Source organism: Gossypium hirsutum, chromosome D06 (genome assembly GCF_007990345.1).
Source record: "Gossypium hirsutum isolate 1008001.06 chromosome D06, Gossypium_hirsutum_v2.1, whole genome shotgun sequence".
Lineage (NCBI taxonomy): Eukaryota > Viridiplantae > Streptophyta > Magnoliopsida > Malvales > Malvaceae > Gossypium > Gossypium hirsutum.
In genome coordinates, this window is record NC_053442.1 from 27,630,313 (window position 1) to 27,648,009 (window position 17,697).

A 17,697-nucleotide genomic window follows, 5' to 3' on the forward strand; every position below is an offset into this window, starting at 1 on the left:
ATTCTCCCATGTTACAGGGATCGACTACACAGACCTTTGCGCATTACGACCTGGATATCTCCCTGCACAGAGCTTCAATACTGATGCCGTTTGTTTCTATAGAAACTAGACTCAGAGAGGAATCTATCCATATATGGTATGACTCCTAATTGTCTCTGGTTAATTTATAATGAATTTCCAAAGTCGGAACAGGGAATCCAGAAACCGTTCTGGCCCTGTCTCACGAGAACCTGAATATCTCTTAACATACTGTTCATATGATCTTTTCGTTGCTTCTATATGAAAATAGACTCATCGAGCTTCGAATACATAATTTATTCATCAATTAATTCCACTCCTACTATTTTTAGTGATTTTTTAATCTCACGTCACTGCTGCTGCCAGCATCTGTTACGAAAGCAACTATGCCCATTTCGTGATTTCTCCTTGATCTAACTAGTAATTCGTCATACATATCACAAATTATGATCATGACTAGCCATGCCAAAGGCTAATCATTGTCAAACATCCCCCTACTACACTATTGCCATATCATGAATTTTAACACCAAAATAATCAACCATGACATATGGCATAAAAATGTCGAATTATCAAGATTTACGACCTATCGTTATGAAACCAAACCCAACCGAACATTTATGCCATTTTCGCATGGCTAAAAGTTTACATACCAAAGTTCAAACACAACATAATAGCCTATACATGCCGAAATGTTCTCCTAAGCCGACTAAGAAGAAAGTACCAAAACTTGCTAGCCGGTGTGATGACTTCGACGACGGCACGATCACGCAAAAAGAGACGAGTCCAAGAAACCTAGAATAGGTGACAAGCAAACACCGAATGAGTATATAACTCAGTAAGCCATAAGCATTCCACAACCATCCATTAATAAAATTATCACAACAGGAAACAATGAAATGAGGTTAAGTACTCCATCCATACCAAACTATACCATAGTTCCTTAAACCCTATGGTTCAATCTCATACCAAGTCCTACATTGGCCTTTCATACATCATTTTATTTTCGTTATAATCATACAATTAAACGAACTTTCACCTATTCCACAATGAACCTTATGTACGTGACTTCAACTATAATCGTCACATAGGTTCAAAACTTACCAAGCTCAACTCCAAATATAAACATAGCGCCTATTAGCCATGAACTCAAGGTACTTACCTTTTCCGCTGTCCAAAATTGACTCGGTAAAGTCGCACCCTTCATGTAAATAATTTATAGAAAATATATATTGGGTTCGCACACATAGTGCTTAATAATCAACCGCGCACACTTAGTGCCATGCACTTTAAACTCACACACTTAGTGCCATGCATTTCAAGTTCGCACACTTACCTTTTTCGCTGTCCAAAATTGACTCGGTAAGGTCGCACCCTTAATGTAAATAATTTATAGAAAATATATATTGGGTTCGCACACATAGTGCTTAATAATCAACCACGCACACTTAGTGCCATGTACTTTAAACTCGCACACTTAGTGCTGTACAATTTAAACCCGCACACTTAGTGCCAATCTCATGACCGTGAACACTTATTGCCCGCACACTTAGTGCCGAAAACCAGCCACTCAATAGGCTTCACTTCCTTTTTACATTCGACAAATTTCATCTCTACTTACATATACATTTGTATACATTTCATCTCATTAAACACAATGGTATAGGTATTACGATCCTTTAAATCAATACCAAAGATATGCTTAATGACTTACTTGTGTTGGGTAAGATGGTTCCAACTCGGCTACTCGATGATCTTTTCTTTGCCTTTGCTCGATTCTCCTCCTTTAACTCCTTGAGCTTAATCAATAAATCAACTAGTTTAACCGCCTTGCTAAATATTTACAATCCAATTACACATGCATATGTATGTTAGTATATTCGGCAATCACCCTTACTAATCACCCACTTGATCAATTATGGAGAATCAAAGTTAATATCACAATGTGTACCCTATATGGCCCATTATACATAATCAAATTTAACATCATCTATATATATTTACTCATATGGCCGAATATACCTAATCATACATACACCTTACCAAAAATAATTTCTAAAATCTTTATATCATTTATACACTAGTAAAGCATCCTCTCCCTTTCCATCAATTTAGCACATGCATTACTCATTAACCTACAAAAATTATATTCGGCCTTAGCACACAACTTGCTAGCCGATTCTTCCCCATCTAGCAACCAATGCACATATGTGCTCACTCAAAAATGCTAAAAAAAAAGAGATTCAAGAATCATCAATCCACCATCACATGCATCATTAACAAGCTTCATATTTAGCATGCAATGGCATTAACACAAACTCCACCTAGGCCGAATCTTAACTCATCTTCATGCCTCATCACCACAACATCAAACATCAAAATACCAACCAAGAATGTAACATGCATGGCCGAATATCATCTCCATCATTTAACAAAGTTTGAACCATGGCTAGGTAGATTTCAAACTTACAACTTAAAATATACATGAATCTCAAAGAATAATATCAAACATACCTCAATCTAGTTACATGCATGGCCAAACTTCCTCCTAATTCTCTTCCAAACCAAACATGAAGCAAGAACTCCTTCCTCCTCCCTTAGAATTTTCGGTCAAAAGAGGATGAAAAAGGATGAACAAGTTTTTCTTTTCCTTTCTTTAGCTCACGGCAATGGGGGGAAACAACCACTCATTTTTTTGTTTTTCCTTTCTTTATTACCCATACTCCTTATTTTATTTTTTCCTACATACCTCACTAGGCCAACATGTTCCCAACATGTTTCCACCCATAGCATGGCCAACCACTAGCTCAAATTTTGGGTAATTTGACATGCAAACCCATCATTTTCACAACATGCATTAATAGACCATTTTAAATTAGCCTATCATATTTTCACCATGTCTCATATCGATCCCTATTTAATAATTTCTCATGCAATTGGCAAAATTGGAGAATGAAACTTCCACATACTCATGTACACACATAATAAGCATAGAATATGGAAATTAATTATTTTTATGACTCGATTTTGTGGTCCCGAAACCACTTCCCGACTAGGGTCAATTTTGGGCTGTTACAGCTCAATTAAAGGACGAAGTGATTTTTATATGTTTGATGAAATGTTTGGAAATATATGTTTTTATGTTATTGTTTTACGGTAATACTCTGTAACCCTATTCCAACGACGGATATGGGTTAGGGGTGTTACACATACGGAGCAAAATGAAGGAATCATGAAACTGTCTTCGATGTCGTGACACAGCCTAAGGGTGTCACGACATACCCTTGAAGATGCCCCAAGAGGAGTATATTGGCTCCTTTGTTGCGACATAGGACATAGTGCGTCGTGATATTGGCTCTGGACGGAAACTAACACGAGCTAGAGGGCGTTAAGGACAATGACCACCTAGAATCTATAAATAGGCTCCTTTATCACATGTTATAGACATCAATTCCTTAGTATAGTTTTCTGCTTTTAATTCCAGTTCATATCTTCTTTCTTTTAGGTTTTTAGATTTATTTTCAAGTTGTTCTTACTTTATCTCTTGAGATTTGATTTGTGAAGACAATCAAACTTTGTGGATTCATATTCATCTTGAATACAAATGAGGCATTTTCTTAAACTCTACACCTCAATTCATTTACCATGTTTTCTTTTTACATCAATTCTATATTGTTTATGAAAACCACAAGGAAGTAATCCCTCTATGAGGTATTAGTGAGTGGAGGTATGATCTGTTAACTGTTTTATAGGGTTATTCAATAGATCAATTGTTTGGGAAAGGAAGAACCTAAACCTTAGGCCTGAGAACCCTAGGAAGTCATAAAGGAGGGAATTAACCCAAAATTGGCATGCCCTATCCGTGAACACCGTCACCCCAAACTAGTTTGAACTGTGAGGTCGGAAGATAGTAGTCTTTGCTGACTCGTTGTTTGAGTAAAGGATCAAAAGATCCTAAAGGGATAGCGACTAGTTCATTGGCGAGGAACCTAAAGCGACAGTTGATAGGGATTATCGAAGCGAGCTAATCACCCATGATCAGATTTGATTTATTCTATTTTTTGATCTCTTGAATTTTATTTATTTATGTTATTTTATTTTATTATTATAAAAATCTTAAAAACTCCTTTTATTTTACTTTTGTACTATAAATAAATTACAGTAATAATTAGATTTTTCGGTATTTAGGTTAAAATTGATCTAGCACTCGCCTCCATTAGGTACGATACTTGGAGTACTCACCTACTCTGTTGTAACTATATTACAACTAGACTCGTATACTTGTGGATACCGCCTCATATATCCATATCTTTTACTACAGTATTCACACTCTGGACGTTAGTACGTCCGGAGGCAGTCAAGTTGTTGGTGTTGTTGCCAATGAGGCAACATCACTAGTTCGATTTTAATTTTTGCACTTTAAAATAGACTAATTAGGAATTTTTAGGTTTTAGATATGATCTTTAATTTATTCAACTAACTAATTTCACTATTACTTATCTATTTTTTTTAGGAAGACCTTAGTGTACATTCCAAATTATAACAACAATCTCAGTAGATAAAGGAGATCGATCAATAGGAGAATGGATGATTTTGATTATATGTGGTAAGATGAAGGCTTAGATTACGATGTCGATATTTACAAAGAACGAGTCTATGTGGATTGGAAGATACAGGAGAACCAATAATTATTAATGCTTGAATTAAGTCAAATTTAAAAAGAAACCCTAGTTCTTTCCCAAGACAATAACGACCACATTAGTATACCCTCAAAAAGGCATCAAGAAGTGTCAAGTCCAAATTGAGAAAAGGAGAGAATGCCACTATAAATTCTTGTGAAGAAAATGAACTCCTAGACTATTATTCATCTCAGCAGATAGAAGAATATCCAGATCAATTGAACGAAATTGCAGCAATAGAAGATATAAAGTTATGGGTAAATGGCCAGTGAACCGAAGAATCAGATAAGCATGGAACTCACCGTTCCAGCAATTTCAAATTCTCATGGAAAGGTTGGAACACAGTAGCAGCATAACACATAACAACTAATAGAGACAATGGTAGTCATGGCTGATCTAATGGAAGAATGTATATCAATTCAGGAATTCATAGAGCAAAATAAAGAGAAATTAATAGTCCTAGCTGATAAGCATGGATTGATTATCCTTTGCATGTCCTTAGTCCTAAACCAGGCACCCTAGAAATTCAATGATTTAGGAATTTTCCAAATGCTGAAAAGAGTTGGAAAAATATATATTGACAAGACTTAAGACCATATAACAGGCCTCCACCCAGCTAGAAAACTACTTCAAGCTACAGGCAGCACAAGTTGTTTGGTTCTCACAACAGCCATTCAAGAGAACCAGCTGCAACCACATGAAAAAATTCATAAGCTCACAGATTCAAAATCCAAGTGACACAATGAGATGGATAGAAACACAATCCTTTTGTTAATCATCATAAATAGTACTTCTGAAAAACCATTCTTCATTGATGAGATGGATAGAAACACAATGAGTGACAAGTATGAACCACAATTTTCAACCTTTTTATGAAGCAAGAATGCTAAGCACAAACTAAAGTGGTTGTGTGGTTATGTGGTTCTTCAAATAATTAATAGTTATGATTTGAGAAAAGAATTGTCAATGATTAAGGTAGGTCGAAAAAGGAAGTTCAGAGAGAGTGAGACAATAGTAGACAAATAGAATGGCACGATGGATGTTGGACAAATACAGACAGAGATAATTTACAGGGAACACCTAGATGTATAATAACTGAGCTGACGGATGAGTCCGATAGTAATACCTAACATTTTTATTTAAAATTTCTTACTAACTGTACAAAACTAAATATTTTGCTAACCAATTAATTAAAATATTATAGTTAGATCAAATACTAGGATACCAGACACTTGAAAGCACTCTAAAGATCAAAAATTTGGGGAAACAGGAATCAATGTCGCGACACGGACATTTCATGTCGCAACACTGCGGGCAGAACTGAAGAATTACAAAAATCATATCAACGTCGCGACACCACTATCCTACGTCACGACATGGAAAACAGTCTTCCAAGAATTTCAAAGTTGCAGGGTGTGTCGCGACATCAAAACCCGGTGTCACAACATGAGCAATCTGCTAGGGATGTAGCGACATGGAACCCTTGTGGCGCAACATTGCTGTAATTTTCTACAGGGTCAACCTAACCCAATTGCGTAACCCAATTTTTTCACCCTTAAAATACACAGATTTTAAACCTAAAAACAATAGTTTTAAGCATAAAAATCCCTATTAAATTAACCTAACCTAATTTTAACACCAAAAGCCTTCTAAAACCTCTCTAATTTCCAAACCCCTTTCCACAAAAAACCTAGGTTTTCAATCTTTCATCCTATATTCTAAAGCCCACATTGGAGGAAGTTGTTATCAACAAATCGAAGAGAGAACACATACAAGTTCAAGGAGATTGAGGTTAAGTACGCTTGATTATATTTTACTGCTCCATTTATTACTATTCATCTACATTTTTAGAAACTTCGATTGTAGAACGCCTCCACGTAAGAGTAAGAGAACTATAGTCCAACAAACACCGGATGTTTTGGTCCCAAAACGATTCCATAATCTAAGTATGGAAAAATATTTCATCGATTTGCAAGGGAGACTATTAATTCAAGAACGAGGGTTCAAACTCTCCATGGCCCATTGCAAAGAAATTTGGACTTTGGTACGATATCGTCAATGGGAGCAGTTTTATGTCACTCCCACTGGCAATGCATTGATGCCTGTAATACAGGAATTTTATGCATCCCTCAAGGATAAAATAATTAAGGGCAAATATGGTGAGGTCATAAGTGGGGTAACAGTGTGAGGGGAGGAAGTCCCAATATCTCCTAGTGATATTTGTGAATTTTATAATATAACGTATTATGAAAAAGACTTTATTGATGGTGTAGACTTATAAAAATTGCAAAAGATTGATATGGAAGATGTTATAAAATATTTAACTCAGGGTAGGGGTATTTGGAATTATAGGCCAGATATTGGGCTGCCAACAAATTTCAATCAGGAGATTATGTTTCCTGTCGCCAAGTTTGAGGATGCAATTCATCGGCACCAGAATTGCACCCGCATTAAATGTTTCTAACGTTAATGTCTATTGAATTATTTTACTATATGGTATTTTGCAGCACAAACAGATCTATGTAGGGCGTTGGATCTTCTGGGAAATGAAACGATGCATGCAGAGCCAGAAATTTGGACTTTTCTTTCCTCATCTTGCGCCAGCACTATGCCAAAAGGAAAAAGTGCCAATCAGCAAAAATGAGCGATTCATTAAGCCAACAAGAAGCATAATTGGAGATACATTATATACAAAATACATTGAGCTTCAACAAAAGAAAATTACCAAATGGAACCAAAGAAGGAAGGAAAAGATGGACGTTTCGAAATCGCTAAAATGGCAAGAACAGTCAAAGGCTAGAAAAGGAGCCCGTGGAAGCATAGAAGTAAAACTCGATGGAATGATTAGATGGATGTAGAAGATAGGACCACTGCTCCAAAGATTTGCAAGAATGAATGGGCCACGAGCTCCAACTCATCCTCTAGATATGTTCAGTTTGATATCAACTTATCATGATGAGAGGGCTAATTTCGAGGAAAAAGGTGCTGCTTAAGATTACCCCGGGACGAAGAATAATTATGAGGCAACATTCTGACCACAATACTCAACATTAAAAGGGCCCATTATCCCAAGGCCGAAATGAAAAATGTATATGTGAGGTAGGAGCTGCCACCAAGATTACAGCTCAGGTAAGGGAAACGAACCAATGAAGTAGAGGTGTGCTCCTCCTCCAAATGATTTCAAGGAGGATTGAATTTTATTGGATTGTACAAACTTTTATGGATGATTTTTAAATTTATTTTTTCAGTAAGTAGGAGTAGGAGTAGGAGTAATAGTATATTTTTAGTTGCTTTGTATTTTATTTAAAATTTCTATATAGGAACCCAACACAAAGGGGACACAACAATTTGAGGTATTAATGAACAATGGAGGAAGCACCTACCATTAGCAGTTGGAACAACCACAATCAATTGGGTTACTTCTTTCCTTATCGTTTTATGGGCTACAAATTGAAGACAATGTGCCAACTAAAGTGTAGGGAGTAACATAGAAAATTTGCTTTAAATTTTTACATTTTTCTTTGATTATTCTTGTCTTTTTTGTGTGCTTGAGCTTGTAAAAATACAAGTGATTGGTTAGGAACATGTACATAGGTTTCTTGTGTTTACTAATAAATTTGGCATGTTGGTAGGTGATTTTAATTTTTTTTAATATTAGACTACAAAGTTCTATATGTTACACTATAAATAGGTATTAAACAATCAATTGCACCAAATGATATAGAAAATACAAGGAAACGAGCATGCTAGTATGAATGATAAATGGTTGAATTTGAGTTTTTCTAGTTAATTAAATTTTTGCATAATGAGATATTTAAAGGATTACCTAAGGCATTGTTTGGAACATATCCAAAGCCAAAAAGCTTACCCATAATTATTCACCTTTAGTACCAATTTTTTAGCCTGTTAACACTTCTTGATGAACCTTATTACAAAACTTGAGCCTAAAACTTTAATTTGTATTTGCCCTTTTTCTTGGTCCTGAACTACACGACTATAGACGTTTGGCCATACGTATTGAAGGTTAAGTTAAGTAGATACATCATGGCGGATTTTGTAAAAATAGAGTGAAATATGAAAGATTGTTGTGATATAGGAACTATAGGTTAGCCTAAAAAGTGCAAAACAAAAGAAATATTTAAAAATAAAATCAACACGAGTAGAAAAATTTATTGAATAGAAAAAAGCATTTATGAATAAGATGAATTGAAAGAAAAGTGACAAAGTCACCAGAATAAGAAAAAAATCGTTCATTAGTGCACAGAAACTCGTAGGCTAGCCGTAGTTACTATGTCATTCTATGATTTCCTATGCGGAGAATGAAGGAAGGTGAGAGGCGGTAAGCAAGTAAGGGTGACTAAGGGGGAAGAATAGGGATCGATATGATGTGCCAAACTATTTTTGTGTTTGTAACCCTTTTGATGCTTACTATTTTTCAACTCCACACCTGTCCTAAGCTTTAGAACGTTACAAGCGGAAAAGTTCTATATGACCTAAATATCCTTATGCATGAATGAACATTATATTAAAAAATTGCAAAAATGACTTATTCTACTCAGACAATCAAATTACTTGTATGATTTATTGATGGATCCCTACAGGTAAGATCCTTAATGTTTGTATACTTTATAATATACTGAACTTAGATGTTTGTGATCAAAAGTGGTAAGTCAATTATTCATCATGATTTATTCATTCATGTGCTCCAAAGTCAATACTTGTATGATTTTTCTCAATGGACATCTTTTCTACTTCTTGTCTTTTTTATGTTGCTTGAGGACAAGCAATGACTTAAGTGTGGGGGAGTCTAATCTGTCATAATGCGGTGTCACAGATTAAGCTAATTTTCGCACTTTAAGAGCTTGAAAGCAAGAATTTCCATTAAGATTTAATTATGATTTTGTAATTTTTCTTAAAGTTAATAAAATGTGTAAATTGATTTTTTTTATTAACCTCAGAGACCAAATGAGGCCTAAGGGTGAGTTAATGAACTTTGTAAGTGTGCAAAATACCATTATAAGGCATACTAAACCGATACTGGTCACTATATCGCAACACGGAATTATCAATGTTGCAACATAGGGAGCAGAATGAAGAAATCATGAAACTACCTTCAATGTTGGGACATAGCATAAGGGAGTCGCGACATACCCCTGAAGATATCCTAAGAGGAGTATACTGGCTCTTTTGTCGTGACATAGGACCTAGTGTGTCGTGATATTGGCTCTGGACTGAAACTAACACAAGCTAGGGGGCGTTTTGGTCTATACAATCAAACTTAAAGCTCAAGAACGTCATCTAACCTGGGGTTAAGGACAATGACCACCTGGAACCTATAAATAGGCTCCTTTATCACATGCTATAGACATCAATTCCTTAGTATAGTTTTATGCTTTTAATTGTAGTTCAAATTTTTCTTTCTTTTAGGTTTTTAGATTTATTTTCAAGTTATTCTTACTTTATCTCGAGAGATTTAATTTTTGAAGACAATCAAGCTTTGTGGATTCATAATCATCTTTAAAAAAAATCAAACATTTTCTTAAACTCTACACCTTAATTCATTTATCATGCTCTCTTTACATCAATTCCATATTGTTTATGAAAACCATGAGGAAGTAATCCCTCTATGGGGATTAGTGAGTGAAAGTATGATCTGTTAACTATTTTATAAGGTTACTCAGCAGATCTACTATTTGGGAAAGGAAGAACCTAAACCCTAGGCCTGACAACCTTAGGAAGTCATTAAGGTGGAAATTAACCCAAAATTGGTATCGCCTATCCGTGAACACCATCACCCCAAACCAGTTTAGACTGTGAGGTCGGAAGATAAGTAGTCCTTGCTGACTCATTATTTGAGTGGAAGATCGGAAGATCCTATTGGGATAACGACTAGTTGATTGATAAGGAACCCAAAGCGACAGTTGATGGGGATTTCCGAAACGAGTTAGTCACCCATAATCAGATTTGCTTTATTCTATTCTTTGATCTCTTGAATTTTATTTCTTTATGTCATTTTATTTTATTATTATAAAAATCATAAAAGCTCCTTTTATTTTACTTTCGTACTATAACTAAATTAAAGTACGAATATACTGTCTTACGGATCCATATCTTTTACTGCAATATTCACTCTCTGGACAATAGTACGTCTAGAGGCAATCAATACACAACTTATTTGTCCTCCACATTCTTAAACGACCAATGTCTTAGACTCAACTCAAGCGTACATAGATGTGGTTTAAGCAAGCAACACAACATCAACAATCACCCAAAAATCAGGTACAGAGACGTATAGGGAGAGGCTTATGGAAAGTAGTAAAGTAGCCCACCTCCTAAACTCATGGGAGAGGCTTACAAAAAGTAATAAAATAACCTTACTCCCTAACGTATGGGGGGAGGCTTACTGCAAGTAGTAGGATCGCCCTTCTTCCAAGCACGTGTACTATATTCATTTATACATTTGTAATTTTTTGAATAGATTGGTCAATAAAATTATTAATGAATTACATTAATATCCTTTGTATAATATCCTCATGTGGTTTTTGCATGTAAAGAAAATTAAAAGAAAATATTAGCTCACTAGTTGTTTAATGTTTAACTAATAAAAAGCAGTATTACGTGGTAGGATTATAATACAAAAAGACAACTTATATTAGTATACGAACCTAAACATGTCCTTAGTTTAATTGGAAATGAGCCAACCAATTGAAAGACTAATATGCCGTCTATCAAGTCCAATTGGGAAAATGTTTTGTCTTGGGCGTCGAAGCGAATGACTCCCAGAAGGTAGAGACATAGATGTGACTAACTGGACTAACAGTAAATCAAACTAGACCCAAGGAGAATAGATAATGAATCCGTTTATGGATTTATTTACTTGTCAAGTTCATAGTGTGGCATACCTTAATCCTGAGTGGACGATGGACTATGTATGCGTGACTCATATACTTTGATGTAAATAAAAGTCTGAGTTCAAATAGATAAGAAATTGAAAGAAAGTGCGTTGGGTATACGATTTCTGCAGCATGTACCATCATTCACAATAGTGGAATTCATAGCTCAAGATATGGGTAAATGATATCCTCTCATTGGCATTATGACTGCCGCCAGACGTGCGAACGTGTGGATTGAAAATACTACAACAAATAAATATCTAATTAAATAGTGGTGTCCGCAAGTATACGAGTCAAATTGTAATATACTTAAAATGCTACAACGAAATACCCCAAGCAGCATTCCGAGGATCGTACCCAAAGACGGTTGAATTAAACTTAAATTAACTTTGTACACTAACAAAGAGACATAGTATTAATTCAAAAGTTTATTACGAAAACCAAATCAAAATGGATTAATTAAACTAACATGAAATTATCTAAAACTAAAAATCATCCAATTAACAATCGAAATTTAATCCAATAAAATAGGCAAGAGATCAACTCACTTCAGTGTTCCTAATTAACTTCAAAACTCGGGTTTTATCGAATTAGCTATTAATTAACCAATTATTAACTCTCGACCTCTAACTAATTAACTACTAGACCAATACACGCTTACCTCTAGACCTCACTTTCTTGGCCAAGATAAATTATGATTTCCTCGGTAAACTTATATCTCAATCTCTTTTATCGTAAATTACATCGTCACTTCCTAGGGTTTAATCTCACATAATTTAAACCCCAATTCATCCGTTAATTAGTAACACATTCATTCGTTAATCTTCCTAAGGAAATTAGTACTCATGGATCTAGATGAAATAATCCCTAAACTCATATTTAACATAGTAAATTAAATAAAAGTAGTTAATAGAGAAATAAGTCCATTTTGATGTCAATTTGTGCTCAGAAACGAAATCTCCTTTAACAGTCGCAAAGATCACTTCGGTTGCAATTGGAATCCACAAAGAAATAACGAAAAACTATTAAGTTAAATGATTGGATCAAAATCAAATCCAAGTTAAACAAGAACAAAGAGTATTTAAAAGACTAAATTGAAAGAAAATAAAAACTAAAGAAAACCCTAAAAATAACTAAGTGACTTACTTGGCCAAGCCATCTAAAATGAGGCTAACATGCCTATTTATAGAGTTTATGATCTTGACCTAATTAGGGTTACTAAACAACCTAAAAATATAATTAATTTACAATGCGTGGACAAAAAAACCCATGCTTAATTTTCCTAATCGTCGCCCAGTGTCGCAACACCACAGGACCGATTTCGCGACACTGTCTTCAAATCCTGGATACTTTGACTTTGAAGTCTAGTATTGCAATGCCATTCCTCAGTGTCGCAACGCTGTAGTTGTCATTTGTCTTCTAAGCCCGATATTATTGTCCTACATACTAGATACAGTCGTTAGATCATCCCTAGGCCTATAGTGGCCCATTAGGTCATAACATAACTCAAAATTGCATAAAAATTGTTATTTTGTATAAATTAAACATAAATTAATAAAAACCAAAAATTAACTAAAAACATATAAAGTACTAGAAAAGAAGCTCATTAAGTGCCGGAAAGACCTTAATTTGCTGCAAAGAATTGTAACTGATCAAACTCCCCCATACTTAAGTCGTTGCTTTTCCTTGAGCAACAAAATTAAAACACACACAAAAATAAGAAAATAAAATAACGAAACTGTGCTTGAGCATGCCACATGAAGGATTAGTTTAGAGCTATGTACATAGAATAATGTGAATAAATACGTAACTCTAACACGATATAAAATTGAATCTTGACCTTCAATATCACACACATTAGTTCATAAAGTTACAAAGTAAACAAATTCAAGAATGTCAAATTACATTAATCCATCGAAGCAGGTACACAAAATTTACATTTATGCTTGAAGAATACAAGTAATTAGAAATGTCAAAATTCAGCTAAATTTCATCCACGAATAGTATAACCTAGGTCACATAGGTCTTCTCGGCTTGTAATGCTCTGTGGCTTAGGTTGGTTCGGAATGAAAGAATAGGCACAACAAAATGGTTTAAACACAAAAATAGTTTGGCACATTATATTGACCTCGATACTTCCTCGATTAACCCCTTTAGCTCACCACCTTATATCCCCTTTTTCTCACATACCTTTTTCTCTTTGATTCCTACGGTATGGTACAGTAGTAGTAAATACAGTCATCTTAGCAAGATAACTGTGCAAGAATAAGGAATTCTTCTTTTCTTTCTTTTTCATTTCTTTTTCACTCATTTTGCTTTTGTATTTTCTTAAGAACCTCTCGCTTGGCTATTTTAGCCTTTCAAACTTTTTCTTTTTGATATTTTTTATTTTTATCTATGTACGCACAAGTTTGCAAGAGCCTTATACTCACTATACTATAATATCCCTTAGGTTCACATTTATTTTTCTTTATTTTGGAAACCACCTTGTCGTATCTACCTAACCTTCAATATCAATGGTCTAACATCTAAGTTCGTATAGGTAACAAGAAAATTAGATCAAGAGATTATATTATGGTTTAGCTCTCTATTGTGGTTCATCAAGAAATAAGGGTTTAGGCTCAAAAATTAGGGTACTAGGGATTTTAAATTAAGGTAAGCTTTTTGGCTCGGAATTGTCTACCAAACAATTCCTTAGGTCATCCCTAAGTGTCTTGTGACTGCCTCCAAACGTACTAGCGTCCAAAGTGTGAATATTGCAGTAAATGATATGGATATACGAGGTGGTATTCACAAGTATACGAGTCTAGTTGTAATATAGTTACAACGGAGTAGGTGAGTACTCCAAGGATCGTATCCAAGGGAGGCGGGTGCTAGATCAATTTTAACCAAAACACCAAAAGATCTAATTAGTACTTTAATTTAGTTATAGTACGAAAGTAAAATAAAAGGATTTTTTAGGGTTTTTATAATAATAAAAAAAATAACATAAAGAAATAAAAATTCAAGAGAACAAAGAATGGATTAAATCAAATCTTATTATAGGTTATTAGTTCGTTTCGACAATCCCCATCAACTGTCACTTCGGGTTCCTCACCAGTCAACTAGTCATTATCCCAGCAACATTTTCCGATCTTCCACTCAAATAACAAGTCAGCAAAGACTACTTATCTTTCAACCATACAGTCTAGATCGGTTTGGGGTGAAGGTGTTCACGGATAGGACATACCAATTTTTGGTCAATTCTTACCTTGATGACTTCCTAGGGTTCTCAAGCCTAGGGTTTAGGTTATTCCTTTCCTAAATAGCTAATCTATTGAGTAACCCTATAAAATAGTTAACAGATCATACCTCCACTCGCTAATCCCTTATAAAGGGATTAGTTCCTCATGGTTTTCATAAACAATATGGAATTGATGTAAAGAGAGAACATGATAAATGAATCGGAAGTATAGAATTTAAGAAAACGTCTGATTTGTATTAAAGATGAATATGAATCCACAAGTTTGATTGTCTTCCAAAAATTAGATCTCTTGAGATAAACAAAGAACAACTTAAAAATAAATCTAAAACCTAAAAAGAAAGAAAAGCTTAAACTGAAATTAAAAGTTGAATTCTAAACTAAGTACTTTGTGTCTATAACATATGACAAAGAAGCCTATTTATAGATTTCAAGTGGTCGTTGTCCTTATTCCTAGGTTACCTAACATTTCTGAGCTTTAAGTTTGATTGTGCAGACCAAAACACCCATTGGCTTGTGTTAGTTTCCATCCAGAATCAATTTTACGACACACCAGGACCTGTGTCGTGACATAGGACTCAGTATACTCCTCTTGGGATGTCTTCAGTGGTATGCCGTGAAACCCTTAGCCTGTGTCGTGACAACGAAGGTAGTTTAGTGATTTCTCCATTCTGCTCCTTATGTTGTGACATTGATCATTTTGTGTTGTGGAATAGCAACCAACATTTGTTTATTATGCCTTCTAATGGTCTTCTGCACACTTACATAGTTCATTAGCTCCCCCTTAGACCTTATCTGGCCCCTAAGGTCAATAAAAGACTAAATTTGTACATTTTATTAACTTTAAGAAATCTTGCAAAAACATAATTAAAACCTAATGAAAATGATTGCTTTCAAGCTCCTCAAGAATGAAAATTAGTTTAATCTGCTACATCGAATTACCGCAGATCAAACTCCCCCACACTTAAGTCATTGCTTGTCTTTAAGCAACATAAACAAAAAACAAATAAAAATGACGTCCCTTTAGCAAGTATAATACAAGTATTGAATTTAGAGCACATGACTAGATATTTCATATCCATGAATAACTTTAACATGATGAATAATTAGCTTACTACTTTTGACCACAACATCTAAGTTCAATATATTACAAAGTATACAAACATTAAGGGTCTCACTTGTAAGGGTCCATCAATAAATCATACAAGTAATTTGATTATCTGAGCAGAATACAAATAGTATTTTATGCGGTTGTTTAATAAAATGTCCACTCATGCATAAGGATATTTAGGTCATATAAGACCTTTCAGCTTGTAACATTCTGAGGCTTAGGAAAGGTATGGAATTCAAAAAATAGTAAGCATCAAAAGGGTTATAAACACGAAAATAGTTTGGCACATTGTATCGATCCCTATTCTTCCCCCTTGGTGACCCTTACTCGCTCATCACCTTATTTCTTCTTCCATCACCTTCCTTGTTTCTCCACATAGGAAATTATAGCATAACATAATAACTACGACTAGCCTATGAGTTTCTGTGCACTAATGAATGAGTTTTTCTTATTCTTGTGACTTTGTGACTTTTGTTTTTCAATTATCTCACTCACGAATGCTTTTTCCTTTTTGTTTTTCAAGAAATTTTGTACTCGTATTACTTTTCTTTTTGAAATTTTCTTTTGCTTTGCACTTTCAAGCTAACCTATAGTTCCTATGTCATACCAATCTTTCCTATTTCACTCTACTTTTAAAAAATCCTTCGTGATGTATCTACTTAACCCTCAATATGTATGGCTAGACATCTATAGTCATGTAGTGCAGGACCAAAAAAAAGGGCAAATACAAATCAATGTTTTAGGCTCGGGTTTTGTAATAAGGTTCATCAAGAAGCGTTAACAAGCTCAAAAATCGATACTAAAGGTGAATAAATATAGGTAAGCTTTTTTTTTTTTTTTTGCTCTGGATATGTTCCAAATAATGCCTTAGGTCATCCCTTAAATATCTCAATATGCACAAATTTAATCAACCAAAAAAACTCAATTTCAACCGTTCATCATTCATACTAGCATGCTCGTTTCCTTGTATTTTTTTATATCATTTAGTACAGTTGATTGCTTAATGTCTGTTTACAGTGTAACATATAGAACTTAGTAGTCTATTAATCAAAAATTTTAAATCACCTATCATCATGCCAACTTTATTTGTAAACACAAGCAACCTATGTACATGCTTCTAACCAATCACTTGTATTTCTACAAGCTCAAGCACACCAAAGACAAGAAAAATCAAAGAAAACATAAAAATTTAAAACAATTTTTCTATGTTACCCCCCTCACACACATTTTATTTGACACATAGTCCTCAATGTGTGGCCCATAAAAAGATAAGGAAAGAAGTTACCCGATTGACCGTGGTTGTTCCAACTACTAATGGTAGGTTCTTCCTCCTTTGTTCGTTAACAGCTCAAATTGTTATGTCTCCTTTGTGTTGGGTTCCTACATATAATATTTAACCAATCTACAAGACAACTAAAATTTTTATATTTATTCCTAATCCTAAAACAAATTTAAATCATCCTTAAAGAAATTAATACAACCTAAAAAGAAATATTCAATTCAGTAATTATAAAAAAAAAATACAAATCCTTAGTAATAAGAAACACATTTAATTTTACTAAAGTCATCTTCTCCTAAAAATTAAAATCCTACCAGCTTAATTCTAAATATTATTCATCATCTTCTTGAAATCCTCTTTTTTTCCTTTCCTCTTTCTATTTCGTCTGCAGAAGAATAAACTGCTTGAATATGTCATCATCGAATAGTTTCCTTGGGGGATTCATAGTTTTATCCATTCGTTCAGTAGGGACTCTT